At 52.5% G+C, this 22,524-nt stretch overlaps 1 protein-coding gene across 2 annotated transcripts in view; it reads left to right on the plus strand.

The window, feature by feature from the left end:
- The window catches only part of ZFYVE28 (zinc finger, FYVE domain containing 28), a 151,145-nt gene that overhangs the window by 31,121 nt on the left and 97,500 nt on the right, over window positions 1-22,524 (plus strand). The window lies entirely within an intron of this gene.

Here is a 22,524-nt window from a genome sequence, read left to right on the forward strand (position 1 = left end):
CAGATTCCCCCCAGGCACAGCAGGAGGACAAGGACGTCACGTCGGCCTGGACTTGGGTCTGGCGGCAGGAGGGCAAGCGGGCCACGTGATGGGTTCTGGCCAAGCATCCCTGGGATCTGGGTGTGCTTAGAGGATGGCCCTGCCAAGCTCAGAGGGTCCCTGCCCCCTGCCCAGGCCTCCTCTGGGCTCTCCCTGGAAAGGCAGCCTGCCTCGGCCCCACATCCCGTGTCCCCAGCTGCTCGCCAAGTGTGGGGGCACATCCCTGACAGGCAGATTCCCCCCAGGCACAGCAGGAGGACAAGGACGTCACGTCCGCCTGGACTTGGGTCTGGCGGCAGGAGGGCAAGCGGGCCACGTGATGGGTTCTGGCCAATGACGGGCAAGCAGAGCCGTCTCACTTCCGGCCGTGAAGCTCAGTTTCCTTCCTCAGCGAGGCTTAGGTGCAGAGGTGGCCCTGGCTAAGGGGATGGGTAGGGGAGAGCCCCGCAGTCCTAGGCTGGAGTGTGCTTCCGGGTTCCCAAAGGACTGCCAGGAACCTTGGGGGACCCCAGGCTGCTGGTGGCGAGCTCTGGGGAGGGCCAGCCTCCTCCTGCAGGCAGGCGGACTGTGGCTCCAGTCTCCATCCTGGCTCAGCCCCCTCCTCCAGGAAGTGGCCATGGCCCCGGAGTCTCATGCAGCCTGCGGAGCCGTCCAGCCCCCTGGCTGTGCCCAGAGATCTCCATTCTGGGGCCTCAGCCCTGCTGCCCGTGCTACCTGACAGCGGGGGCCAGCGGGGTTTCTGTCCAGACAAGACTGGACTCAGAGGCTGCTCCGGGGAGGCGAGCTGAGGGCAGCGAACTTGGCTGGGGGCTCAGGCGGGCGGGCATGGCCTCAGCAGGTGCAAAGTGGGGCTTTACTGTGGAAAGCACCTGTCTTAGTCTGTTTTCTGTTGCTGTAATGAAATACCTGAGACTGGGTCGTTTATAAAGAAAAGGCATTTGGGTTTCTTACAGTCCTGGAGGCTGGGATGTCCCGGGTCGCAGGAAAGGCATTTGGGTTTCTTACAGTCCTGGAGGCTGGGATGTCCCAGGTCGCAGGGATGATCTGGTGAGGGCCTCCTTGTCTGTAGGGACTCTGGAGACCCCAGGCGTTCCAGGGCATCACGTGGCTAGGGGGCTTAGGAGAGAGAGCCAAGGTAGCTTTTATGACAGCCCCGCTCTGTGATGGCCCATTGACCCTCAGTCCACAAATGGCTGGATTCATTCATGAGGACCGAGCCCCCATGACCCAATCAGTCACCTCTTAAAAGCCCCACCTCTTTTTTTTTTGAGTTGGAGTCTCACTCTGTTGCCCAGGCTGGATTGCAGTGGTGTGATCTCAGCTCACCACAACCTCCGCCTCCTGGGTTCATGCTATTCTCCTGCCTCAGCGTCCCGAGTAGCTGGGATTACAGGCGCCCGCCACCACACCCAGGTAATTTTTGTATTTTTAGTAGAGACGAGGTTTCCCCATGTTGGACAGGCTGGTCTCGAACTCCTGACCTCAGGTGATCCACCTGCCTTGGCCTCCCAAAGTGCTGGGATTAGGGACATGAGCCACTGCGTGCAGCCAGCCCCACCTCTTAATTGTTCTGTTGGGAGGGGGTATTCGAACCATAGCCCTGCCTGGGTGGAAAGCCAGCTGCTGCAGCCGTGGGAGTGAGCACCAGCAGGGATGGGAAGGGAAGAAATTGTGAGGTTTTTGGTGGGAACAGAAAAGAGACATTTGGGATTAGTCTGCAAGTGGAAAATTAAATTCTGAGTTGGCTCTGGCCTGGGATGAGAGTGAGCCGCGTGCAGTGTTTGTGGGGAACCCTCAAAGACTCCACTTTGTGAACTCAGGACCCACTGACAAAGCCAAATTGTGATTTTAACTTCCTAGAGAACCAGATGGGTCCCCTGTGAGGACGCCTGTCTGCAGCTCTTAAGCAAGGAGCTGGGAGCACTGGAGTGAGGGTGTGAGAGGGTGTCAAGTCCCGCCTTGTGAAAGCCTGGTGTGTTTTTTTGTTTGTTTATTTTGTGAGAAGGGAAATCTGCCCCATGCTGTCCTGAGGAAGGCAAGCCAATGGGGCTGGAGGGAATCCATGCAGGAGGTCAGAGGTCAGCCCTGAGGACAGAGGCTCAGATGCAGGCAGTGGGTGTCCCCTCTGCTGTCCGAAGCCTGTAGGAGGCCATGTAGGCAGCCCCTGTGCTACTGGGTGCTGACCTGCTACAGAAACAAAGGGGTGCTTTGCTGCTTGGTGGCGATGCTCAGGGTCCCAGTTCACAGTCCAGAGACCTAGTCTCAAATCCCAACTTTGACAGGCTGGGGTCAGGAGACAGCAGCTCTGTAAGGGCAGCGGGTGCTCTCTCAGGGCTGGGGCCTGCTTCAGGTGGGTCTCACCTCTTTCTGCTGCTGTTCTTGGCCCACTACGTTACCATAAGTAGCCACCAGCCAGGCCAGGGTCATCACTGTACTCCTCTATGGCCCAGGTCTGTCTGTCCTGAAGCCAGTGATGCGAAGGGGTGGCAGCAGTTTGGGTGTATTCCCAGAGAGCCTCTGCAGATGTGATGGGGTGCATCTCTGGGTCCCTGAGTGACTTGGCCTTCCAGGCTGGTCCCCCTTCTCGCCAGTCCTGGGCAGTTCAGGCCAGCTAGGTTTGCTTAGATGGCTTTATGCACGGCTCCAAAGGCGAGGCCTTTTAAAAACTCTGTTGTATCATTTTGCTGCACTCCTTGAGGGCGTACAGGATTGGTGTGTTTATGATAATCCTTAAAATCAGGACAGATGATTGCCCTGTACTCCCCTCCCCCCAAGTCTAGGACCTGAGCCTGTCTCGTCACATCTTGAAAAGGCAGAGTTCTGTGTGACTCCTGGTGCAGGGTGGGCTGAAGCTTGGTCAGGTGTCTCACACTCCAGAAGAGTGAGGTGGCTCCTGGCCTTTGTCTCCTTTGCCTCTGCTGAATTAAATAAAGATTTTTTGGAAGTAATTCAGTCATTCATTTGTTCACAAGTCTTGGCTGTGTGTTTCCATGCTTCCCCTGTGATCCTGGCAGGTAAGGCTTTTTCCCTCCCCACCTACCCCCCACCGGGCCCTGAGGGGTTGGCCCTCTGTGCTTCTGCTCCTCCATCCCATCTAGCACTACCTCAGGAGGAGATTCCTGCCTGGCTGCTCCCTGCTCCATTCCCCTCCTCTTGTTCTTGCTTGAACTCACTCCTGCTTCCAAACTGCTTTTGTCAAGGTCCTGGTGGCCTGCCTGTGCCCCCTCCAGTGGTCAGTCACAGCCCTCTCCTGGGAAACCAGGCAGCTAGGGTGACCCTAGGCAGCCCCGAGCAGTTGTTCACTCTCTTGGCGGGTGGTCACTTCCATCTGACCCTTCTCGAATAACTTAATCTGTAGAGTACAGAAGCTCTCACACTCTCCTACAAAACCAGTTTCCTCTTCTCAGATAAAGGGAATTCCTTCCAGAGAGTTTCTTCTGTCGGCAGCGCAGTCTCAGTTCCTCAGCGTTTCTCGAAGTACCCAGGGAGGAGAGGGCTCTGTGGCATTGACTTTGGCTGACAGTCCCGGGGGCCTCTTCCCTGTGGGTAGAATATGGGAACCCAACACTGCATCTGCTCTGTGTGCCCCTGTCCAAAAATCACTCTGCCTGAGTGGGACATGTGCCCTACCCTGTTGCCTCTCTTCCTCAAGGCCCTTCTTTGCAGAACAGCCCCAGTGGAGACACTTCAGGGTGATGGGGACATCTTAGGTCATCAAGGCATCATTGAGAGAGACTGTGCGTGATGATGCTGTGTGACGACCTTTCTCCAGTCTTGTGAAAGAATGGCTCTTGGAGATGGCCCTGGAGAGTGAGTGTCTGTAACACGTGCCAGCGATGCTATACACAAAGGCCCTTAGCCTTTTCTGTCAGGATCTCTTAGAAATAGAATATTCTAGATCTGTGGAAGGCCTGCTGGAAAATCCCAACCAATGTGAAGTGTGCCTCCTCCTTCCATAATTGGCCATGAGCCCAGTGCATGGCCAGCCATTCACTCGAGTCTGCATTGATGGTGCCAAGGCTTTGACACTTGAAGCGTGATATGAAAAGATAAAGGCATTTTAACAGAAGATACTGGGTCAGTGGAGGTGACTGAAAGCAGCATTTGATTCCTCAGGTCATCCTGGGTATTGGGATAAGCACGCTGCCACTAAGGGAAAAGTGTATTAGTCTTGTTTCCATGCTGCTGATAAAGACATACCTGGGACTAGGAAGAAAAAGGGGTTTAATTGGACTTATATTTCCACATGGCTGTGGGGCGGGGGTTGCCTCAAAATCATGGTGGCAGGCGAAAGGCACTTCCTACATGGAGGTGGCAAGAGAAAAATGAGGAAGATGCAAAAGTGAAAACCCCCGATAAAACCATCAGATCTCGTGAGACTTAGTCGCTACCGTGAGAACAGTATGGGGGAACCGCCCCCATGATTCAAATTGTCTCCCACTGGGTCCCTCCCACAACACGTGGGAATTATGGGAGTACAATTCAATATGAGATTTGGGTAGGGACACAGCCAGACCATAAAATTCCGTCCCTGGCCCCTTCAAATCTCATGTCTTCACATTTCAGAACTAATCATGCTTTCCCAACAGTCCCTGATAAGGCTTGGCTGTGTCCCCGCCAAAATAGCAACTTGAATTATATCTCCCAGAATTCCCACATATTGTGAGAGGGACCCAGGGGGAGGTAATTGAGTCATGGAGGCCAGCCTTTCCCATGCTATTCTCGTGATAGTGAATAAGTCACGAGATCTGATGGGTTTATCAGGGATTTCTGCTTTTGCTTCTTCCTCATTTTCTCCTGCTGCCATGTAAGAAGTACCTTTTGCCTCCTGCCGTGATTCTGAGGCCTCCCCAGCCATGTGGAACTGTAAGTCCAATTAAACCTCTTTTTCTTCCCAGTCTCGGGCGTGTCTTTATCAACAGTGTGAAAATGGACTAATACAGTCCCCAAAAGTCTTAACTCATTTTAGCATTAACCCAAAAGTCCACAGTTCAAAGTCTCATCCAAGACAAGGCAAGTCCCTTCTGCCTATGAGCCTGTAAAATCAAAAGCAAGCTAGTTACTTCCTAGATACAATGGGATTACAAGTATTGGGTACATATAGCCATTCCTAATGGGAGAAATTAGCCAAAGCAAAGGGGTTACAGGGCCCATGCAAGTCTGAAATCCAGCGGGACAGTCAAATCTTGAAGCTTCAAAATGATCTCCTTTGACTCCATGTCTCACATCTAGGTCACGCTGATGCAAGAGGTGGGTTCCCATGGTCTTGGGCAGCTCCATCCCTGTTACTTTGCAGGATACTGCCTCCCTCCCAGCTGCTTTCACAGGCTGCCATTGAGTGTCTACAGCTTTTCTAGGCAAACGGTGCAAGCTGTTGGTGGACCTACCATTCTGGGGTCTGGAGGACGGTGGCCCCTCTTTTCACAGCTCCACTAGGCGGTGCCCAGTAGGGACTCTGTGTGGGGGCTCCAACCCCACATTTCCCTTCTGCACTGCCCTAGCAGAGGTTCTCCATGAGTGCCCCACCCCTGCAGCAAACTTCTGCCTGGGCATCCAGGTGTTTCCATACATCTTCTGAAATCTAGACGAGGTTCCTAAACCCCAATTCTTGACTTCTGTGCACTTGCAGGCTCAACACCGTGTGGAAACTGCCAAGGCTTGGGGCTTGCACCCTCCGAAGCCACAGCCTGAGTTCAGCATTGACCCCTTTCAGCCATGGCTGGAGCAGCTGGGATACAGGGCACCAAGTCCCTAGGCTGCACATAGCACGGGGACCCTGGGCCTGGTCCATGAAACCATTTTCCCCTAGGCCTCTGGGCTTGCGGCAGGAGGGGCTGCCCTGAAGACCTCCGACATGCGTTGGAGACATTTTCCCAGTTGTCTTGGGGATTAACATTCAGCTCCTCATTACTTATGCAAATTTCTGCAGCTGGCCTGAATTTCTCCTCAGAAAATGGGTTTTTCTCTTCTATCACGTTGTCATGCCTGGGTGCAGTGGCTCACGCCTATAATCCCAGCACTTTGGGAGGCCGAAGTGGGAAGATCACTTGAGGTCAGAAGCTTGAGACCAGCCTGGCCAATATGGTGAAACCCTGTCTCTACTAAAAATACAAAAATTAGCCGGGCGTGGTGGTGCGTGCCTATAGTCCCAGCCACTCAGGAGGCTGAGTCAGGAGAATTGCTTGAACCTGGGAAGCAGAGGCTGCAGTGAGCCGAGATCACACCGTTGCACTCCAGCCTGCGTGTCACAGCGAGTCTCCATCTCAGAAACAATGACAGCAACAAAAACTGTCAGGCTGCAAATTTTCCGAACTTTTATGCTTGGCTTCCCTTATAAAACTGGATGCCTTTAACAGCACCCAAGTCAATTCTTGAATGCTTTGCTTCTTAGAAATTTCTTCCACCAGATACCCTAAACCATCCCTCTCAAGTTCAGAGTGCCACAAACCTCTAGGACAGGGGCAAAATGCTGCCAGTCTCTTTGCTAAAACGTAACAAGAGTCACCTTTGCTTCAGTTCCCAAGTTCCTCATCTCCATCTGAGACCACCTCAGCCTGGACCTTATTGTCCACATTGCTAGCAGGCATCTGGTCAAAGTCTCTAGGAAGACATTCAACAAGTCTCTAGGAAGTTCCAAACTGTCCCACATTTTCCTGTCTTCTGAGCCCTCCAAACTGTTCCAACCTCTGCCTGTTACCCTCTTCCACAGGTGCTTCCACATTTTCGGTTATCTTTTCAGCAACACCCCACTCTACTGGTACCAATTTACTGTATTAGTCCATTTTCACCCTGCTGATAAAGACATACCTGAGACTGGGACGAAAAAGAGGTTTAACTGGACTTACAGTTCCACATGGCTGGGGAGGCCTCAGAATCATGGCGGGAGGCAAAAGGTACTTCTTACATGGCGGTGGCGAGAGAAAAATGAGGAAGATGCAAAAGCAAAAACCCCTGATAAAACCATCACTCCTTGTGAGACTCATTCACTATCACGAAAACAGTATGGGGAAAACTGCCCCTATGATTCAAATTATCTCCCACTGGGTCCCTCCCACAACACGCGGGAATTACAAGAATATAATTCAAGGTAAGATTTGGGTGGGGACGTAGCCAAACCATATCAAAAGGTGACCCGCAGGACCAAGGAGCGGATGATGCCAATGACAAATCCTTCAAACCAGGTGGTTTCTGCTGCTTTGACTTCAGTAAAATTGAAGGAGGACTTGGTTGAGTTGCAGTTGACGGGGTGTTAAGAATGACTTTTGGGCCGGGCGCGGTGGCTCAAGCCTGTAATCCCAGCACTTTGGGAGGACGAGACGGGCGGATCACAAGGTCAGGAGATCGAGACCATCCTGGCTAACACGGTGAAACCCCGTCTCTACTAAAAAACATACAAAAAACTAGCCGGGCAAGGTGGCGGGAGCCTGTAGTCCCAGCTACTTGGGAGGCTGAGGCAGGAGAATGGCGTAAACCCGGGAGGCGGAGCTTGCAGTGAGCTGGGATCCGGCCACTGCGCTCCAGCCTGGGCGACAGAGCGAGATTCCGTCTCAAAAAAAAAAAAAAAAAAAAAAAAAAGAATGACTTTTGGTCTTGAAGCAATGATTCTTAGCCGATAACTCGGCAGTTTCCCTTGGAGTGGCAGGAGGTTCCTCTATTGCTGTCCCCGCTCCTGCTCACTCAGCCGTGAGAGCAGGTTTCTTGGCACTCACCTAAGTCAAAACGCAGGAACAGCCTTGTAGCTGAGGCCAGTCTACTTTGGCAATAAGTGAGTTACCCAAAGAGACATGAGCTAGTCAGCCCCAGATGCAGCCACCCCATCAGGAACTACGTTTCTGTTAGACACCTTTCTGTGAAATGATGCTTTGCCGAGATGTGTCACACGTTTATGTTGTTCGATCGATTGTGTACTAATACTATTAGGTTGCTGCAAAAGTAATTGCAGTTTTTACATTGTCGAGTCAGTGTGGAGAAAATGCTAACACTCAGAGCCTCGCAGAAAATTAAAAAATTTGACCAGCCTGGGCAACATGGCAAAACCCTGTCTCTACTAAAAATGCAAAAGCTAGCTGGGCATGGTGGCTCATGACTCTAATCCCAGATACTTAAGAGGCTGAGGCACGAGAATCGCTTCAACCCAGGAGACAGAAGCTGCAGTGATCTGAGATCATGCGACTGCACTCCAGCCTGGGTGACCCAGAAAGACTCTGTCTAAAAATTAAAAAAAAGTGTGAAAATTTAAAAATTTAAATCCCATTTATAGATTTATAAATATGTAATATTTATATATATGTTGCAGATAAATTTGACGGGTGATCAGTAAAAGACTTTGAAGCACAGAAATGTATCCCATGAGGATAAAATTACAGGAGGGAAGTGGGGTGGCAATGTGAGTTCGAGATGGCAGAGGTACATGTGCCGTCTCTGCACTATTTATTAAGGAGGGGCAGTCAGACTGGGGGGCGATTTGTCATCCAGGAGTGATGGGCCAATTTTTTTGCTAAATGTCAATGATTATAATATGACAATCTAAGCCTCTACAATTTTGTAAACTTTAGCTGAACATTTTAGCTGTCAGCTTGGCTTTTCCCGATTCTGTTAAGAGGAGAGAGCTTTAAATTTGAGGTCCTGGCATAGGGGGACGGCTCTTGGTCTTGGAGGGTGGAGAATCCTCTCAGTGCCCACCTGCTCCCAGGTCTGGACAGAAGCTGGGGTTCTGAGATTTCCTTTTCTTGGTAGATGAGGAAACTGTAAGTCCCTCCCATTGATTTCTTTGATTGTTGAGGGCTCTGTCTCTCCCTGGAGCGGTCCCCCCTATGCCCACTGGCACAGTGCTTGCTCTCTGGCACAGGTTCTGCTGCCGGCATTGTGCACACCAGGGGGCTTGGCCACTCTCAGATGCTGTCTGTCCATGTGACCAGCCCTGCTTTATCCCCTGCTGTGATGAGCCTGCCAGGCCTTGCTGGGTGGCCCAGGCAGGTAGGCCCCTAGAGTTTCTGGACACCTTCCCAGTGGCTCACCAGGATGCCTGGAGCCCAGAGACATCCAGACACATCTGCCCTATAGAGGAAGAGCCCTCTGCTCAGAGCCTCTGGCACCAGCTCCCACCCTTGTGGGAGTCTAAGGTGGTTTGGGAAGGGGCAGGTGGACCTTGATTCTGATTTGGCTTCAGTTTGCCTCTTCTTTCTCTGAGAATAATCAAGATCTGTGGCAAGCCCTGGGAGAATGAAAGGCTGGGTGTAGGGTCTGAAACAAAAACAAGTAGTCATTTTGGCTGGCTTCAGAATTCTTGGTTGGGTGGGTGGATGGAGCAGGGGTGGATCAATACCTAGTTTCAATCCAGGAAAGCAGTGCAGAGGAAGTGACAGGGTGCTGCCTCACCGTCCATAGGAGGACCAGCCCCAGCCGGAAGTCGGGCAGGCTTCCCTAAGAAAGGAGGAAAAAGCATCAAAGTGCAGTGGAGAAGTTCCAAAAAGTGTCTCATAGAAGTCCGAGGGAGAGAGTGGAGAGGAAAGAATGATGGAAAAGTCGTTATTTGAAGAAATGGTAGCTGAGTTTCCCAGTATTGAAGAAAGACATGAGTTCTGAGATAAAATGAGTTCCAAGTAGGATAAAGAAATGTGCAGTCATGGGCCACATGATGGGCCACATATACGACAGTAGTCCCTTAAATTATAATAACCATATTTTTTTTTGAGATATGGTCTCGCTCTGTCACCCAGGTTGGAGTGTGGTAGTATGATCTTGGTTCGCTGCAACCTCCGCCTCCTGGATTCAAGCGATTCTCATGCCTCAGCCTCTCCGGCAGCTGGGATTTCAGGCGTGCACTACCATACCTGGTTAATTTTTGCATTTTTAGTAGAGATGGGGTTTCACTATGTTGGCCACGCTGGTCTCAAACTCCTGACCTCAAGTGATCCACCCCCCTCAGCTTCCCAAAGTGCTGGGATTACAGGCATGAGCTACCGCGCCTAGGCTGTTATGATAGCCGTATTTGACTGTACCTATTCCGTTTAGGTACACAAATACTTCCCACTGTGTTACAATTGCCTACATTATACTGTTCAGCACAGTAATGTGCTGTACAGGTTTGTGGCCCGGGAGCAACAGGCTCTACCGTGTAGCCTAGGTCTGTCAGAGGCAGGGCCATCTAGGCTTGTGGAAGTCCATTCTCTGATGTTTGCACAATAACGAAGTCAACTGATGACACCATTCTCAGAACATATTCACATCGTTTGGAAACACCTGGGAGTAAATCCACACTGAGATGTATTGTGGTAAAGCTGCAGAATGTCAAGGATGAAGAGAAAATCTTTAGAATTAGCCTTAAAGACAGAGTAACTACAGAGAAATGGAGGAAGCCCGGCAGGTTTCTTCTCAGCAACCCCGAGTGCCACAAGATAGAGAATGAGCCCCCAGTGCAGCGGGAAGGCAACTGGAAGCCCTGGATTTTATACCCAAACGAACTGCTAAGTGAAGGGGTGGAAGGCAAGATCAAGACATTTTTCAGGCAAACATTTTTAACCATTTACAGATGCTCATTGTAAGGTTTACTATTATAAGATGTACGTCAGCAAGAAAAGGGAACTTGGAGGAAAGATAAAAGAAACAGCCACGAGGGTGGAAACTGATAAAATGTCAGCGAGTTTAGCTCATAATTGTTTAAGAAATTTGTGTGTGTCCTAAAATAGCGATAAAAATAAAGCACTAGACCAGTGCTGTCCAATAGAAACAGGATGTGAGCTTTGAGTGCAAGCCACACGTATACACTTTTAATTTTTTTTTTTATTTGAGACAGGGTCTCACTCTGTTGCCTGGGCTGGAGTACAGTGGTGCAATCTTGGCTCACTGCAGCCTCAACCTCCTGGGCTCAAGGAATCCTTCCGTCTCAGACTCCCAAGTAGCTGGGACCACAGGGTCATGTCACCATACACAGTGATCTGGGTTGCCTTTGTGTCCCCACCCACATTTCCTCTTGAATTATAATCCCATGATCCCTGCGTGTCATGGGAGGGACTTGATGGGACGTAATTGAATCAAGGGGGCAGTTCCCCCCATGCTCATCTCATGATAGTGAGTGAATTCTCCGGAGATCTGATGGTTTTATAAGCATCTGGCATTTCCCCTGCTGGCCTCTCTCTCTCCTGCTGCCTCTCTCCTGCCGCCCTGTGAAGAGGTACCTTCTGCATGGTTGTAAGTTCCCTGGGGCCTCCCCAGCCCTGCAGAACTGTGAGTCAATTAAACCCCCTTCCTTTGCAAATTACCCAGTCTTGGGTATTTCTTCATAACAGTGTGAGAATGGACTAATACACTTGGCTAATTTAAAAACTTTTTTTTTTTTTTTTTTTTTTTTTAGAGAGAGGGTCTCACTGTGTTGCCCAGGCTGGTCTCAAACTCCTGGGCTCAAATGATCCTCCCACCTCAGCCGCCCAAAGTGCTGGGATTATAGGTCTGAGCCACTGTGCCTGGCCAATTTAAAATTTTCTAGTAGCCACATTAAAAAAAGTAAAAGAAACAGGTGAAATTAATTTTAATAATATTTTGTTTGAGCAGAATATTGTTTTAACATGTAATCCATGTGAAAACTGTGAGACCTTGCACATTCAGGGTGAACTGTGAAATCTGGGGCTCCATCGCTGCACGTGGCAGGGTTAGAAGGGAGGGTGGAGGCTGTCAGTGGGGTGCCCTTTGTGTGTGGGGTGGTGCTTTCTCAGCCTGTGATAAGAGGTGGGGGTGGCACAGTCCTGTGCCCAGCCCCAGGGCAGGCGCCACGTCATTTCCCCTCCTCCTGGTCCACGGAGGAGTTGAGGGGTTAGTGTGTGGGGTGAGCTACCTCCTCACACAGTCCTTTAGCACAAGCAAATCCAGTGAGCTCAGCCACTGCTCATTCTTGTCCGTGGGCACGAGCCGGGTGCGGATTCATTCAGTTCGGCCACCAAGTTGTGACTTTATCTGGGGGTCACAGTGTGAGCCACTGCTGTCCAGCAGGGGGAAGAACCCGGCAGAACCCTTGGGGAGGTGCCGGGGCCTCCCTCGATGCTGGCCCGGGTGATTGACCCTGGGTGATTTGGGCCTTGTTAGAACTTAACCCTGTATTGATGCACAGTTGCTTAAAATGAGTAGGAATGACTTAATTATACCATTTTCCTGTAAAAAGAGGGCTTGAGGATAAGAAGAGAAAACCGCCTTCCCCGAGGCTGCAGGAGAGTAGCTTTCTTGAAAAAGCCATGGTGGCTCCACGTTTTGCTGCAGCAGCAGGGAGGGAAGGGGATGTGAGCCCAGGGGCCAGTGCCTGGGGAAGGCCATAGCACTCTCAGAGCTTTGTACTGGAGGTCTGAACTGCTATTCATATCATCCGAATTTACACTTTCATAAGCAGTAGAGAAAGACAAGGACTTAGGAGGATTCTGTCTGGAACCTCAGGGTCTTCCGCAGGAGGACTGGGCTCTGTCCTTATCCACTGGCACCAGGTGCCAACAGGGGACATGGTCATCACATGCTGCTGAGCCGCAGACCCACCAAGGAGGAGCCGGATGTGGCATATGGGGCTGGGTACAAAGATACTTCCTAAGAATTTTCTAGAAAGAGCATCAAGTTTCTGCCCAAAGGTGGGGAGACGAGGTAGGAGCCACAGCATCTGATGTTGGGGTTTAGGTTCAATTTAAAAGTTTAGGTTTCTTTTGTAGATATTTGGGCATTTTTCTATATGAGCACACAAATACTTGCTTAAAAACTAATTTCTTTCCTCCTCGTCCTCCTTTTTCTTTCTTCTTTCTTTTTTTTCTTCTTCTTCTTCTTTTTTTTTTTTTTGAAACAGGGTCTCACTGTGTCACCCAGGCTGGAGTGCAATGGCGCAGTCTCAGCTCACTGCAGCCTCAACCTGCCCAGGCTCAACGATCCTCCCACCTCAGCCTCCCGAGTGGCTGGGACTACAGGTGTGCACTATCACATCCAGCTAATTTTTGTATTTTTTGTAGAGATGAGGCCACTGTGTTGTACAGGCTGGTCTCGAACTCCTGGACTCAAACAGTCCTCCTGCCTTGGCCTCCCAAAATGCTGGGATTACAGGTGTGAGTCACCACGCCTGGCCCAAAACAGGTTTCTGACTGACATCTGTCCTTGTACTAACCGCCTTCATCTTCTAACAACACTAGTTGAAGACACATTATTATTTTTGAGAGAGGTTTCTGCCCGGGTTCTGGTTCTTTCTGTTTACTCGCATTCCGGCTGCCCCTGAGCTTTTTCCAGATTGGAAGGGCTTACCTACGGACATGGTGGGCTGTATGTGACCATGCACATACCATGATTTTAGAGTAAAAACATCACCTTTTGCTGTTCAGAGTGAGGAGCTCTTGGAGACCCATGGGGAGGATGAAGCCCATCTTGCTGGATCAGGCAGTCAGGGCCAAGGTCAGGACTGGCTGGGGTGGGGCAGCAAAGGCAGAGCCAGGAGAGGGCACAGAGGGAGGCAGGGTTTTGGGCATGACAGGGAGGGCCTGGGCAGGAATCTCTATGCATTCCCCTACTTTTTGGGTTTTGAAGGTGGAGAGGTGTGGCACATACTCTGTGCTGCCGTTTTATCGTGTACTAAAACCGTGTTGTGTGCTGCTCACGTCATCTCTAGCTTTTAGAATGAGGTGAACCCATCAGGGCATTTGAGGGGCTCTGTGGGGAACGGAGATTCTGCCAGGGCATACGAGTGCATGTTTGCCACTGCATGGGTTTCAGAGCCCCTGCTTGAAGGTCTGAGGCAATTAAGAATGGATCCATGTGTTCTCAGGTTCACACAGGCGGAAGATCAAGATGTTGACAGTGTTTCAGCTCCAGGAAACATTGTTTTTCTTTTACATTTGTCAGAATTTCCATACTTAAAATTATTTTTTTGATACAAGGTCTCACACTGTTGCCCAGGCTGGAGTGCAGTGGTGTGATCATGGCAGTGCTGCCTGTCTGGGGCTCAAGCAATCTTCACACCTCAGCCTCCCAAGTAGCTGGGACCACAGGTGTATGCTGCCACAATCAGCTAATTTTTAAATTTTTTGTAGAGATGGGGTTCTCACTATGTTGCCCAGGCTGGTCTTGAACTCCTGGGCTCAAGCACTCCTCCCACCTCAGCCTCCCAAGGTGCTGGGATTACAGGCATGAGCCACAGCACCCAGCTCATACTTTTTATAATAAAAAATTATTTAAAAGTCATTTTGTATTTCACAGGCTCTATCAGACATGGTCACTCTCTAAGAAGGTCTGAGCATAGCTGAAGTGGATCACCTCATTCACTTTTGGGTGACTGGTGAATGCTGTCTGTCTGCCACTCCATTCTTGAGCCTTCTTTCCCTGTGGTGGCGATGGCTGTGGGGGGAGAAGCTGGCCTGGGCACAGGGTAGGGGTACCCCGAGTGTCTGCCCAGAGACATGGTGGTCTTCTGGTGGCATGTTGTGGTTTTGCCCTCCCTAGTTGAACAAAGCCAGCTGGCCAGAGAGGCTGGGGGTGCTAGGAGGGCCCCTGGGTAGGGCCTGGGTCTAGGCTGTGGTGAGTCAGCCATGGGGAGAGGCCTTGGGGAGGCTGGGTCTTAGGGGTGTGCAGCATCCTTGGTCCAGGTAGGCAGTTGGCTCTGCCACCATGAGCCCCAACCCTCGGAGTTTAACTGACACAATCACTGAAGCCCTGGAATGCCTACCCCTGCCTCTGTGGAGGAGTGACAGCCGGCGCCCACCTGTGCCCAGCCGCAGGCCCTCCCTCTTCAGGTCCCTTCCCAGAATGCAGGCCCTGGTCAGCACCTCAGCACCCCTGCCTGCCCACACGTCTGTGTACCCCTCCCACATCATGGGGTGATGGGGCACAGTGCCCTGCTGGAGGGGCTGGGAGGCCTCGATGATGATGATGTTCAGGCAGAGACCCAAATGGGGAGTGAGTCAGGTGTTGGGTGAATCTCAAAGACTTGAACCTGCTGGGCATGCTGAGGACTAGCAGGAGGATGGCGGGAGCGGTGGCAGCAGGAGGCGGCGATGGAAGGGCTGGGGAGGCAGCGTAGGGCTGTGAAGACACACCCCTGTGTCCCCGTGAGCGTGGTGGGATCATTTCTACCCCCTCCCAAGTCCTTCTCAGAACCAGACTCAGCCTCGCCACCATCCTTCTAGGATAGAAACCTCTGGTTCTCTGGAAGGTCCTTTGGGTCCTGTTGGTCACAGGAATAGGTGACAGCAAACCAAACATTTGCCCCCCTCCCCGCTCCCCATTTCTGACAGATGTCCACAGGGGCCATGTGCACCAGAACCGGCCACACGCTGCCTCTCCCGCCAGGCTTCCACTGGGCTGACCCGAGGCGTGCGTGGCCCTGCACCCCTGCCAGCCCCCGGCTCCATCACCGTTGTCATAGTTGGGGTCTGCTGCCTCTAGGCTCTTCCTGTGTGACTCTCCAGCCCTGGATCCTGGGGACACACGGCCATCAGCTCACCGCCCTGCAGCCCAGCCTTCATCCTGTTGCTGCCCAGGCGGGCTTCTCACACCGGGTGGGGGGCGGGCTGCCAGCTGTTTGCTGGGTTAGGACTGAACCTGCAGCGTGGCCTTCCCAGGCCGGCCTCAGTGGCCAGACCTTTTCCAGTTTGGCTTTGGCCCTTAAAGACACTGAAGAGGTTTAATTATTTGCCTGCTATTGTTGAAGGGAGTCTTACTATTCTTTTGTTTTCTGGTTTTTGTTTGTTTGCTTGCTTGTCTGTTTCATGCCCTGCCCTGAGCCCCAGTGCCTGAGTTACTTTCCTGCAGATCCTTTCCTGGGTTTTTCCGAGCGAATACCTGTTTGGCTTTGCCTGCCATATGTCAAGCCTCTGGAACATCGTCATTTTTCCTCTCATAATGCATAAAAATAAAGTACAGGCTCTCACTGGACTATTTTACAAATAATTTTTATCCTCTGGTAAAATGACACCTTGGTGAGAGCAGGTGTTCCTTTAGGACAGCTATTTTTAAAGAATGATGGAATCGTCCTCATCATCTCTTAGTAGCAGGCACCATTATAAGTCAAATACTTCTAAGTTTTATTTGCATTATTTGATTATTTCAGCAATAACCACCGTACAAAAGAAGAATGTGCCAGGGAGCACAATGCGGGCAACCACATGAATCAGCCCCGCCGGGTGCTGGCTGTGTCTGTGTGTCTAGGCGGCCTTGCCCTCTCCTGCGGTCACCCCATCCCCTGTCTGCTTCCTTCCCCCTCGGCCCCCATGTGAGCTCCCCATCTTCTCTCCAGCGCCAAGTCGCCCACCTGCCACTTCTCCTAAGGAGCGGGGCCTGAAACCTAACAACTGGTCAAGACGAAGAGCCAGACGCAGGCTGCGACCCACATGCTGTGTCCACCTTCGCCCCAGGCCCAGTTCTCTTCCCTGGGGGTCGCCGTGGTGGACAGTGGGCACCGTGTCTTCTCCGTGGAAGCACCTGGAATGCTGCATTACACAGGAAGATCTGAGACGCACCTGACCCACATGGACATGGCAGGGTTGGGTGTCCATCCCTCCTGAGGGCAGTCACAGAGGCGTCCAGCGTCACAGTGCGGGCGGGAGGGGTGGCCGGCGAGGGGTGCGGTGTGCAATCCAGCACCCCAGACTGGCCCACTGCAGGTGGTTCCATGGCCTTGCCACGGTCCAGGGAGCCGACAGGTGGAGGTGGCAGCAGGTATGGGAGACACCCCTCCCCCGGTACAGTGATGCCCAGGAGGGTGGGTGCTCCTTCTGGCCCTCTCTTTGCATCTCACTGGCAGGCTCTGGGCCCTGGGCTGGCAGGATTGGGTCCAGGGCCACCTCTGTCCTGCCTGTGTCCCACCTGCACGGGTGGAAGATTTGTCGAAAGAGATCGCCCAGAATGTGGAGTGATGGGAATCCCTACCCCCAAGTGTGAGCTGGGGTGTGGGCCCAGGGAACCCCATCCATGGACTGGGCAGCCCGGCCAGCTCTGCCAGCTCCGGGTGTGTCCAGGGGGCTCAGGCCGAGCAATGGTCAGGGCCGGTCTATAGGATACACGCACTGACGTGGGGTTTCTCAGTGCCTCCTGATGACACAGGACCAGGCAAATCCCCCGCTCTCCGCTGTGGGACATCAGGTGATCGTGGTGCCGTGGGAGACGGGCGTCTTCATTCCACACGGCTGCTGTGACCAAGTCACACACTGTGGGGCGCTTAGAACAACAAAAATCGGCTGGGCGCGGTGGCTCATGCCTGTAATCCCAGCACTTCGGGAGGCTAAGGCGGGCGGATCACGAGATCAGGAGATCGAGACCATCCTGGCCAACATGGTGAAACCCCGTCTCTACTAAGAATATAAAAATTAGCTGAGCTTGGTGGTGCACTCCTGTAATCCCAGCTACTCAGGAGGCTGAGGCAGAATTGCTTGAACCTGGGAGGCGGAGGTTGCAGTGAGCTGAGATCACACCACTGCACTCCAGCCTGGTGACAGAGCGAGACTCCGTCTCAAAAAAAAAAAAAAAAAAAAAAAAAAAATCCCTTCTTTCAAAGTTCTGGAGACCCAAAGTCTAAGGTCGTGGTGTGGGCAGCACTGGTTTCTTTTGGGGGCTCTGAGGGAGGGTCGCTTCTTGCTTTCTCCAGCTCCCGGTGTTGCCGGCTATCCTTGGGGTTTCTCACAGGCCCGTTACTCCAATCTCTGGCCCATCTTCACATGGCATTCTCCTCTATGTGCCTTTCACCTTCTCTAAGGCCACCTGTCACTGGGTTTAGGGCCCACCCCAGAGAGTCCAGGATGGTCTCAGGTTGAGATTCTTACCTTTCTTTCATCTGCAACAACTGTTTTTCCAAATACAGTCATATTCACACATTCCAGACGTGCTTCAAGGGGACCACCATTTGACCCACTGTGGGTGGGTAGGAACTGTGTCTGGGGTCCCAGAGCAGGCCCTGGGGGCACCTTTTCCTTACTCCAGGGCCTCTCTTTATGGCAAATTAGGTCCTAATCACAACAAAGGTGCCACATTGTCCAGTCCACACCTGCCCATGGCTTTGATGGGGTCCTGTGGTTATGGCAGGGGGACCCTTGTCTCACCAGATGGAACAGCCTGGCCTAGATTGCTCTGATGTGAGAAAGCAGATCTGGTCAGTCCACAGAATGTGGCGTTCCATACCCTTGACTCACAGATGTCACCGGGAGGAAGGATGGCAGGGATGCCCCTCTAAGCGCCACCTGCTCACAGCATATGGTCTCCAGAGAGGATGTGCAGATGGTCAGCCGGCAATGGAGGGTGCCGAGTGTCATTGGCTATTGGGAAAATGAGAGTCAAAACCACAGTGAGTGGCCACTTCACAGCCACCGGGATGGTTAGAATAGAAAAGTCAGATAATAACAAGTGTTGACGAAGATTTAGGGAACTCAGAGCCCTGCCACACCAACTGCCGTTCTATGATTGTTGAATGGTGCAGCCTCTTTGGAAAGCAGCCTGGCAGTTTCTCAGAAAGCTAAACATAGAAGTGTCATATGACCAAGAATTTCACTTCTAGATATATACCCAGAGAGCTGAAAACATATGTCTCCACAAAAACTTGCTTATAGCAGCACTATTCATAGTAGCCAAAAGATGGGAGCAGTGCAAATGTTCATCGACAGACGCCTGGATAAACAAAATGTGGTCTGTCCATCCACACAGTGGCACACAGGAAGCACCGATTTATGCTGTAATGTGGACAAACCTTGAAAACACTGCTCCGTGAAAGAAACAGACACAAAATGCCCTGTTTCATATGATTCTATGCACAGAAATGTCCAGACATGCAAATCCAGAGACAAAGTCGATGAAGGGGTAGGGGGATGACTGCTAACAGGAGTGGTTTCTTTTGGAGGTGATGAAAATGTTCTGAAACTAGATCATGTGGTGGTTGCACAGCTCTGGGAATACCCTAAAAAACAGCTCTGAGAATACCCTAAAAACTGCTGAATCGCATACCACAGAGGCAGGGCCTCACGCTGTCCCCCCGGCTGGAGTGCAGTGGATGATCTCAGCTCACTCTGACTTCCACCTCCTGGGCTCAAGTGATCTTCCCGCCTCAGCCTCCTGAGTAGCTGGGACTAACAGGTGTGAACCACCACACCTGGCTAATCTTTTGTGTGTGGATACAGTGGATTATTATTATTATTATAAAGACAAGGTGTTGCTTTGTTGCCCAGGCTGGCCTTGAACTCCTGGCCTCAAGTGATCCCCCCACCTCAGCCTCCCAAAGCACCAAAGTGCCATCGTGCCTGGCCTTTGAATGGCACACTTTGGTAGAATTTTATGGCATGTGAGTTCTACCTCAATAATAACAGTTTCAGAAAGCAATGATTGCTCTCTTTTTTTTTTTTTTTTTCTGAGACAGAGTCTCGCTCTGTCGCCTGGGCTGGAGTTCAATGGCCGGATCTCAGCCCACTGCAAGCTCCGCCTCCTGGGTTCCCGCCATTCTCCTGCCTCAGCCTCCCGAGTAGCTGGGACTACAGGCGCCCGCCACCTCGCCCGGCTAGTTTTTTGTATTTTTTAGTAGAGACGGGGTTTCACCGTGTTAGCCAGGATGGTCTCGATCTCCTGACCTCGTGATCCGCCCGTCTCGGCCTCCCAAAGTGCTGGGATTACAGGTTTGAGCCACTGTGCCCGGCCATGATTGCTCTCTTTTGGGCAGCAGAGCCTGGGCTTGTCTCTGCCGGCTGGAGCCACTTGGATACAGACCTGCCACGACTGGCACGCACCAGGACAAGATCCAGCTGGCCTCATGTTGGGTCAGAGTCGGGGGCTCCATGATTAGAGGAGCAACCACCCTGGGTGTCTAAGTCCATTAGGTCCTTCAAGAGGAGGTGGTCCAGGACTGAGCATCAGTCCACCTGCCTGGGCCGGTGAGGCCTCCTTGAGTATGGCTTCCAGTGTGCCCAGGAGCGTGGGACGCGTATGGCCCCCCCAGGCCTGAGCCAACAAAGCAGAGACCAGAGCATCCTGGGCCGGCTGTTGCGGCCCCGCTGCAATAGTTCTCTTGGCCCACAACCTCGGACCCCTGTCTGGGTGTTTGAATTGCTCCTCTGATTAAAGGAGCAAGCTCAGTTCTTGTGAGCACTTAGCAAATCACCTCAAATCCTTTTGGAAGGAGAGGAATAATTCATAAATAAGCAGTTTAAGTTTCCATTTTCCACAAGCAAATTTCCATGCATCCTAGGAGTTGACCGGACTGCATTCCCCCATCCCCACCCCCATCCCCACCACCCTTTCGGAGTTTCCTGAGCTGTGCTCAGCCCCGGCAACAGTGGGGCTTGAGCAGGGAGCACCCCGGGGGCACCCTGCTAGCGCAGTGGGAATGGAATTGGTTGCCTTCCTAGCAAGTTTGCTATTTAATAGTCAGTTTTAAAAATAAAATGCATTTTAAAGAATCTTTAAATCTATGGAGTTCAAAATGAGATCTCTGGCAGTTTAAATGCCCAGCTGTCAGATACAGGCTTATTGCATTTGGTGACGCAGCACCCTTCCCTCCGGAGCTCTCTCACCACCCATTCTCCTCCTCGGCAGTGACGGAGGGGCTGTGCAGTTCGTTCGTTTCTTTGTGATCCCGCTGCAGCTACTGTGGTTCAATTTTCTGCAGTGTTCTTGGCACATCATTTGTATAGGCAGTACTTGACAGAATTTGATTTGAAAATTCATTTTCCCTTGGAAAACGCTTTGTTAGATGTGCAATTATCTCCCAGCTTTGTGTCTGGCTTGGCTTGCGGAACACATGCCATGGGCAAGGCCAGCATTGGCACCTGGGGTTTGTGTGGCGCCGTGCCCAGCTGTTTCTCCTGTAGGGAGGATGTCTTTGCATGATAGGGGATGCCTCAGCCTCAGGGGGCCAACCCACCCTCCTCCTAGAGCCAGGGTCCGGCTTCTGGGGAGCATCTCCTTCCATGGGTGGGAGGGGATCTGTTTCCACATCAGAGACTACACTGAGGTGACAAAGGGGCCCTTTGCCATGCCCCAAGGGGCAGAGGCCTCCAGCTGCATGGAACTGTACCCTCTGCAATTGGAGGGTTTTCTTTGGGCCACTGAGCACTCCACTGAGCTGAGTGGACGGTGGCTGTGGGGAAGGCTGCCACCTCTTCCACCCATCACCAGCCCCTCCGAGCTGGCTGTGGCTTCTGCTGCTAGTGAGAGCAACTTGGCCGGGAAACGGGTGCTGCTTGGTGAGACAGCAGGTGCAGGGAACTGATTTGTTGGGGGGTCTAAACCAGTCCCCCAGTCTAAAGCTTCCCAGGGCACCGATTTACCAGACCATCTGGGAAACTGCGGAGGCCTGGGCTTGCCTCTGAGGGAGGCCCACGTGCAGCTTTGCATAAGCAGGTTCTTATGAAACATGAGCACTGGTAACAGCTGTAAAAGCATTTTAAACAAAAATTTAGTGAGGTTAAAAATTCCATCTCAGAACGTACATGTGAATGTTTTTGGTGTGTGTAGAGTTCATGCCTATCCTTTTTGAGAGGTGGCCTCTGCTGGGACATCCACATTCAGCCTCAGGGTCCTTCCTTCACTGGCTGTGCTGGGGAGCCGTGCTGGGCCATTGGAGTTCACAGTGAGGCCAGCTGGATCTTGCCCTGGCTTCCTGCAAGCGTGTCACGTGGGTCAGCCTTCGCCTTGCCCTTAGGGAGCACAGGCGGTGCTCTGCCACCTGCATCCCTCCTGTAGGTAGAGGGGGGCCCCCAGACCCCCATGTCTGAACCTCAGGACCGGGGAAACAAACACGCATGCTCGTGTGCTCCCTTTTCCTTCAGAATGTATTCTGCAGGTGGTCCAGTTGGGGCCTGCTGGTATCAGGGGTGACTGTCAGAGCTTGATAACCCAAAGTCCAGCTGAGGGTGAGCTGGAGGGCCTGGGCGGCATCCTCCCGGTGTAGCCCAGCTTCAGGCACAGAACCAAGGCCCAGCCAGCACTGCCAGCCTGAGAGGGGCGAGCCGTGCCACCCAGGCCTGAGCCGGAGCCTTTGTCCCCAGGCTGGGCCAGGGCTCAGGGCTCCCACCGAAGGCTGGGAGAGTTGGGAGTGGACCTGAAGCAGGGACAGGAGAGACTCTGGGGGCCAGGGAGGCAGCAGGCAGGGCCGGGGGCATTTCTGCAGGTGGGAAGGTGGGCCTGGGTGACCCGCCCAGATCCTGGGGAGGCTGGCGTTGTTGTCACCCTTATTATTACCCTCCGTGCACTGAGAGGCCCCTGCCGCGTGCAGGCAGTTGTAGGGGACACGCCCTTTGTGAGTGCACGTGCGGGCTCAAAGGCAGCGCTCCATGCTCGGAGTGCCAGGCTCCGTGCGGCCCCTCCTCCTACCCTTGTCCCGTGCTGCTCCGGCTGCTGCCTGTGGCCTCCGCGCACTGAGCTCTCTCCAAGCGTGGCCCACCCGGGGAGACGTGGAGACCCTGATCCCTGCCGCCTGCGCCTCCCCTGCCCCCTCCCCTTTCCCTTCCCCCCTCCCTTCCCCCGGCCCCTTTCTCCCAACGCTCCCTGCTGCCCACTGCCTGC

Source organism: Colobus angolensis, unplaced genomic scaffold (genome assembly GCF_000951035.1).
Source record: "Colobus angolensis palliatus isolate OR3802 unplaced genomic scaffold, Cang.pa_1.0 Scaffold157, whole genome shotgun sequence".
In the NCBI taxonomy this organism is placed as follows: Eukaryota; Metazoa; Chordata; class Mammalia; order Primates; family Cercopithecidae; genus Colobus; species Colobus angolensis.